Consider the following 7991-nt stretch of genomic DNA (forward strand, 5'->3'; position numbering starts at 1 on the left):
CGCTTAAACTATGTGCTTCGTAATTTTTCCACTATACTATTTTTCCTTTTTGCCCTCAAACCCATCAGAATTAAAATTCTATCAATTGACTGAACTTTTGACTTATAAATTTATCTATTTCACTAAGGCATTTTTATCTGTACGTTCTTTCTGAGCTGGACTAGCCTTACCCGTGAACTCAGTTTTTAATAGTGGGTTGAACTTTCAACTTATGAGTTTTTATGATTCCTGCAAGGACATCCTTATTTTTCTCTTATTACTTTATTACTATGGTCTCGGGCACATAGCCTTTGCAGAGTAACAATAAGTCAGATCATGTACCTTTTAAGGTGATGAGCAAGGCTGGCCTTTTGTTTTTAGTTCTGTTCTGATAGGAATTGCGGCTGGGGCCTTATCTGCTCACGCCATTGGATTTCCTTTTAGTTTATAAGAGGTTTGTTGTCTTCAGTTTGTCTTTGAGCTTTCTGAGCTCGGTTCTCTCTTGCTTGGCTTTCTGAATTCGTGTTTTCAGGTCAGCACTTTTGGCCTCTTGTTGCCTTTGTCTTCTTAGCTCGGCTTCCCGCACTGGGAGATCTTTGGGATCCCAGTCTTGTTATGCCAGGAGATCTTGGGGATCCTGGTGTTCTATCTCCCTGAGGTCTCGATGTCTCAGTTCAGTTTATGTTGGTGCCGGGAGATCTTGGGGATCCCGGTCTTCCACCTCCCTGAGGTCTCTATGTCTCAGTTCGGTTTATGTCCCGGTCTTCTACCTCCCTGAGGTCTCTATGTCTCAGTTCGGTTTATGTTGGTGCCGGGAGATCTTGAGGATCCCGATCTTCTACTTCCCTAAGGTCTCTATGTCTCAGTTCGGTTTATGTTGGTGCCGGGAGATCTTAGGGATCCCGGTCTTCTACCTCCCTGAGGTCTCTATGTCTCAGTTCGGTTACTTGTATTGGGCTTTTGACCACCATATCATCTGCACAAACTTCTACGTTCCTGCCGATCTGACTTTTGAAGATTTTGTTCATCAGTTTTTGGTATGTCGCCCCGACGTTCTTCAGCCCGAAGGGCATGGCTTTATAACAATAAGTCCCACCTTCTGTTATGAACGAGGTCTTTTCTTCATCCGACCTGTCCATTGGGATTTGGTGATAACCAGACATATCATCCAAAGAAGACATGTAATCAAAACCGGCCGTAGAGTCGACCATTTTATTAATGTCAAGAAGGGGGTAACAATCCTTAGGACATGCTTGATTTAGGTCAGTGAAGTCTATACACATCCTATATTTGCCATTGGCTTTCTTGACTACTACAAGATTTGCTAACCATTGTAGGTACATCACTTCCCTAATAAACCCGGCCTCCTCTAGCTTTCGTACCTCCTCCTTGGTGGCCTGTTGCTTTTCCCTTCCTACCACCCTTTTCTTCTGCTTCACCGGCTCATTCGACCTCATGTTCCTTCAATGATCATGTTGATGGTCCCACTGGACCCATCATTCACTGGTCCCGCTCCCATTCTCTTGAGTGTTTGCACTGCTGGGTTCGGCTGAGGCCTTTGTCCCTCCAGTTTCTTCACAAAGTTCTTGAGGTGTCCCCTCTTTATCAGCCTCTCGATCTCAGTAATCAACTGGAAGCAGTTATTGGTGTCATGGCCATGTGTGCGATGATACTGACAGTATTTATCAGGATCTCGCTGGTCTGCTTCCGTTCTCATAGGTCTAGGCCATTGTAAGAACTCCTTGTCTTGGACGGCCATGAGCACTTCGGCTCTGGAGGCATTGAGTAGGGTCGACTTCTCTGGAACCCACGACATAAGTGATTTCTATTCTGGAACCCTGAGAGGGAGGGGTCTTTGGTCCCTTCGCTCCCAGGGCTGTCTGTAGGGCTCAGGCCTTCTGCCTTGCCTTTTCTCCTGCCTTTCCGGTCTCCTTTCCTCCGGGGCTTTCCCCTTATCTGCCACTCCTTTGGCGAAACTGCTTGTCATCAAGGCATCATCCTACCTTATGTATTTCTCTGCCCTCTTCATCAGCTCGGCCAGTGAGGTAGGGGGCTTCCTGCTCAACGAGCCAAAGAACTCGGGCGAAGTCATCCCTTTCTGCATGGCCTCCACTGCTCTACCCTCATCCAGCTCGGGAATCTGCAAGGCCTCCGTATTGAAACGAGCAACGTATTCCCTGAGCAATTCATCCCTTCTCTGCTTGACTGTCTCCAAATAACTTGTCTTTCTGTCTGCAGGCACCCCGGCAATGAACCGGCTGATGAAGTGAGTGGCCAGATCTCCAAAGCTTCTGATGCTTTCGGTCTCAAGGCTGTTAAACCATGTTCGTGCTGGCCCCGAGAGCATCGTCGGGAATACCTTGCACATCAAGGCATCTGACAAAGTCTGCAGCTCCATGAAAGTCTTGTAGCTCAAGACGTGCTCCCGGGGGTTTCCAGCTCCGTCGTACGCTGCCATAGGCGGCATCATAAATTTCTTTGGGACGGTCTCCTGCTGCACCCACTTCGAGAAGGGTGAAAAGGTAAGCAAGAAGAGTTTGGCTGGGGTCCTTCACCCCTAACTCAGCCAAGAGCTGCTCTCTCATCTTCTGCAGCTTTTGATCTACGCTCTCTTCTTCCTGTCTGGGCCTTTTCTCCACGCGACATTCCTCCTCCTATGTCTCGCTCCCCATTCTTCTGGTTGTTCCGGTAGAATAACTATCGACTTTATCATTCTCTATCAGCTCCCTCACCCTCCTTCCATGAACTCGAGCTTCCGGCTCTTCCTCTTCTTCGGCTCTTCTCCCCCTGTCTCCGGTTTCTCGGCTGACGGTTTGGAGATGGTTGAAGGTAGGCTGAGGTTCATTGGTCCGGGACTCTTCTACCACTGGCAACACATTTATTGGGGTATTGAGGCCCTGCTATTGCATCATCTTCCCCAGTCAGTGGGCGGTGTTGTAATACCCGGCTAGATTCCGGCATCGGAATCCCTACCTTCTGGCGGAATATCCGTTGGAATCTGGAATTTTGATGATGCCAGAGGCTTCTAGAGGGGTAAAATGTGTTTCTAAAATGTTTTCACTTGATTTTATGGTTTTTAAATGGAAAAGAATTGAGTTTTGAAAAGAAAAGACCAATGAGGCATTTGCCAGGTTCGGCCGCCGAAAGTGAAGTTCGGCCGCCGAACATGGGAAGGTTTCGGGAGTGCTTTTGGCCTCCGAAAGCTTTGTTTAAACGAGCCAAGATTTGGCCGCCGAACCTTAAGTTCGGCCGCCGAACATGCATGAGTTTAGGGGGCACGTTAGGCTGTCGAAGGTCTTTGACCAGGCCACCTATAAAGAGCACTCAGATCGGAAATGGGTGAGTTTTCTCCCCATTCTCGAGCTCAGGTGAGTTTTTGTACTCCTTTGGTCATTTTCGTATTTTCTCTACCCATCCCTCAAGTTTTCATGAGTTCTACCCTTGTTTTGAAGTTTTGAAGCTTAAAAAGGAGTTTTGAAAGCTTGGAGGCTTTTGGAGCTTGGATCCTCCACACCTCCGAGTTAGGGATCGCACCACCCCTCGATCTTCAAGAGGTAAGTGTAGATCCTTGCTTTCCTTGTGTTGTAATGAAGTTTTAAGTAAGTTTAGTGATGTTTTGATGGTTGAGTATGGGTAGATATGCATGTTTAGGTTTTTGTGGGTTTTATGCCCAATGTATGCTTATGCCTGTTTATGTGATGTTATGTTGAAGGTTTAAACTAGTTTATGCATGTGGGAGAGTGTATGCATGATTGGGAAAGAGCAAGTTAGGTTTTGAGTAGTTTTGATGGTTTTGGCTTATGTGGGTCATAAGCTATTTATGTGTGCTCTATGATGTTCTTTATTGGAGTTTAAGCTTGTTTAAGCTCCTTTGTGCATGGTTAAGGGTTTATGCATGTTTTGGAGAGGTTGGGTGCTTGTTTTGGGGTGTTTGGAAGGCTTGGGAGTCTTGTATGCATAAGAGGCTGAGTTCTGGACGAACTCAGGTTCGGCCGCCGAAGGTAGTTTCGACCGCCGAACCTGCCTGTGGATGCATGGTTTGGCCGCCTAACCTTGCCCCCGAAAGTTGAGTTTTGGCTTGAAAGCAGACTTTCGGCCGCCGAAGGAAGGTTCGGCCGCCGAAAGTGCCTGACTTTCGTCTCTGAAGAGGGACTTTCGGCCGCTGAAGGTGCCGCCGAAAGTGCCCGAGTTTCGTCTCTGGAGAGAGGGTTCGGCCGCCGAAGGTGCCGCCGAAAGTGCCCTGTCCAGCCTTTTCTTGGTTGTTTTCTATGCATGTTTTGAGGTTGTTTTAGGGGGTTTTTGGGTAGTTGTTTATGAGTTGTTTAGAGTGTGTTTGGCACCTCATTCGAGTCCACCTGTGTAGGATCGGACCCGAGGGACCGAGGAGGCCATCAGTGTTAGCTGTTGCAGAGTCAGTTCAGTGTCTGTCTGAGGTGAGTAGAACTAAACTTAATCTTTATTTTACAAAATTAAATGCCTAAAGCATGTTCATGCATCATGTTTATATGTAATAGGTTGATTGCACTAGTCACACGAATATGACGCATTGCATTATTTACTGTTGGTGTGGATGGACCAAGGCGACCCTAATAGTCCTAGATATGTTATGTTAATGAAGTCCTGAGGAGCCCGAAGGGCCGAGCATAATGAAGCCCTGAGGAGCCCGAAGGGCCGGGCATAATGAAGTCCTGAGGAGCCCGAAGGGCCGAGCATAATGAAGTCCTGAGGAGCCCGAAGGGCCGGGCACCATGTTATGTTACAGTCAGAGGGAGTTTTGGTGGTCATGTCCATCCGTTATGTGAAATGTTTATGCTGTGACGCATTTCATGAAAGCATGTAATTAATGAACTATTTTCTTTGTTTCTACTCACTGGGCTTTTTAGCTCACTCCTCTCCCCTAACCCCAGTGTTGCAGGTAGAAGGTCGATCGGGAAGTCTCAAGAGTTAAGGTTATGCTTGTAATAGATTAGTGTTAGTGTGGACATGTAATGTAAACTGAGATAATGAATTGTAATGTAACGTAAAGTAGAGTTTTGTTTATGTATTAGTACTGTGCTTGGCCCTAAGACTTGGTTAGTCCCTTTTTAGTACATGATGTATGTTATGTCAGATGTTGAGTTGTGTTTGAACCAAACTTGTGGCATGTGTTGTTTACCACGCTAGAGTTTGATAAGGACCCTAGTGGAGGTCCTATGCTTATGGTTTTTGATGCATGCACAGGTTAGTTTTGGTTCATTGAATGTGACTCCGGCTTTATGTATGTTATGTTGACCCAGCTAGAGTTTTGATGAGGGCTCTAGTAGGGGGTTTCTTTATGTTTTCAGTTATGTTGCATACAGGTCAAGCTCGGTATTTACATCAGATGCTTAAGTTTTTATGTTTAAGTTTTGATCATGTATGGGATTTGACCAGGTGATAGGAGGTATGTTTGGCTTGCTACGGGTCCTGGCGGCCTTAAGCCGATCTGGATCCTAGCGCCGGTAGCGGTTCGGGCCGTTACAGAGGGGTATCGATTTTCGGATCGTTACAGGTGTTTTGTAACTGAAGGGCGATGGTTTGGAGGTCTTGGTTGGATAAGGCAGCGGTGGGCACATTCCCTGCCAGGCTTGGCGAGGGGTTAAAGGGGATTGTTGTTTGGTTGTTTGGGGTTGTAGGACTGGAGAAAGAGAACTGCGGCCCCTCTTGGACAGAGTTCAAGTCGTTGGGAGTGTTAATGGTGTTGTTTTCATTGTGGTTAGCTATCGTGGATCTCAGTGGGTATTGCAAGAGTGGAACTCCGGCGATGAAAAGATCTCCTTCGTCCCCACAGACGGCGCCAATTGATGATCTGAGATCCAGTAAAAAAGGGTTTTACAAGGGTTCCGTAAATATAACCCCCCCCAAAAGGCCCTTTTTGTGAGGAGGGTGTTCCTCCCTTTATTCCTTTCCTTTTGTCCGCTAGTGACGTATAACAGACTGCCCATCATTGGGCCACTTGTCCCTGCCATGTTGATACGGACGTACGAGAATATCAGATCCCTGCCCCCTGCATAACGGCCTCTGATTCTCCTCGGGCGCGCATGCTGAGGGCCCCACAAGACAGATGGGTCGGTTTCCTTCTTAGTTCCGAGCTGGGCTGGAAGATAAGATTAGAACTGAGCCCAAAGAGGATCTGTTTGATGAGCCGTATGGGCCGGGTTGGCCTGATTGAGAAATTTAGATGGAGTCCGGTCTCAAGGCAGAACGGGCTGGACCTGGTTCAAGCGGGAGACTCGAGGGCCTCCAAATAATGGGCTATTGTCATGGGTCTGGCCCCAGACCGGGATGAAGAAATTCAGCGGTCATTATTACTCTTAATATTTACCCCCTCATCAGTTGGACAGTAACGGATGAAAAGGTAAAGGGGCAATTGATGATGATCTAAGATCCAGTAAAAAAGGGTTTTACAAGGGTTCCGTAAATTTAACCCCCCAAAAGGCCCTTTTTGTGAGGAGGGTGTTTCTCCCTTTATTCCTTTCCTTTTGTCCGCTAGTGACGTATAACAGACTGCCCATCATTGGGCCACCTGTCCCTGCCATGTTGATACGGACGTACAAAAATATCAGATCCCTGCCCCCTGCATAACGGCCTCTGATTCTCCCCGAGTGCGCATGCTGAGGGCCCCACAAGACAGATGGGTCGGTTTCCTTCTTAGTTCCGAGCTGGGCCGGAAGATAAAATTAGAACTGAGTCCAAAGAGGATTTGTTTGATGAGCCGTATGGGCCGGACTGGCCTGATTGAGAAATTTAGGTAGAGCCCGGTCTCAAGGCAGAACGGGCTGGACCTGATTCACGCGGGAGACTCGAGGGCCTCCAAATAATGGGCTACTGTCATAGGTCTGACCCCAGACCGGGATGAAGAAATCCAACGGTTATCAGATAATATAAAAGAATACAAGGTTAAAGAGCTAAATTAAGCTTGAGTTTTTTAATTTTTTTTAAAAAAATTATTATTAGCATTATAAAGTTTAATTAAAATATTTTAATTTTCATTATAAGTTAATAATATAGAATTCCTAACAAATCGATTTGGTTTTATTAATTTTTTTCTAATAAAAATCAAATCGAATTAAAGTAATTAAAACTTTTAAAAATAAAAATTAAATCGAAACTAAATCAAATTAAACTAATTCAATTTAAATTTATTTTTTAATTTAAATCAAATACTAAACTGAATCAAATTAAATCAATTCAATTTAATTTATTTATATTTAAAATCAATTCAGTCTGATTTTTAAAAATAATAAAATTTTAATTTTTCACTTAGTAAAATCATTTAAGTTTACTCAGTACAGTCGAAAATGACTTGTGGCAAATTAGAAGCTAAACACTTCACATCCTCCATAATTCCTCGAACTGCTAAAGAACTACCTTTAGCCATATGAATGATTAATAATGCATCCACTTCAACACACATATACTTCTGATTCTAACAATGGCCATGGTAATATATACATCCGTTAAAGTAGATGGCGAAGTAATCTGGGCTGAGGGATTATGGACGGCAGCTATTATTTATATATATATATATATAATGTTAATTATTAGTCCTTTTAGTTAAAGTTGACAAAATTTTGAAAAGATTTTTAAAGGTTAAGAGAGTTTTTGCAAGGTTAAATTATTATTACTTCTACCCTTTTTTTATTCGAAAATTTTCTCATGACTTAAATATGCATGGGCATAATCAAGAGAGATCCATTGGCACAAGAAATTGACATAATAAAGAAGGCACTCGATTACCATAAATTTAAAGGAAAAAAGAATAGCAGCATTCAAAAAAACCAACATATGCAATTATCCTGAAGTATTACAAAGCATTGAGTCAAAAAACAGGTAGGCCCAACACAAGTTCAATCTGGGTCTAGAATGTCGACATAAAAATCTAACTACAAAAATATCAGTGTTTTTTTATTTTTCAAATTCCTTTTGCGATTGAATTATTGGGGTGGGGGAGGGGAAGGGGAAATAATTTAATAGGACAGGAGGCGTGGGTC

Source organism: Manihot esculenta, chromosome 8 (assembly GCF_001659605.2).
Source record: "Manihot esculenta cultivar AM560-2 chromosome 8, M.esculenta_v8, whole genome shotgun sequence".
NCBI lineage: Eukaryota > Viridiplantae > Streptophyta > Magnoliopsida > Malpighiales > Euphorbiaceae > Manihot > Manihot esculenta.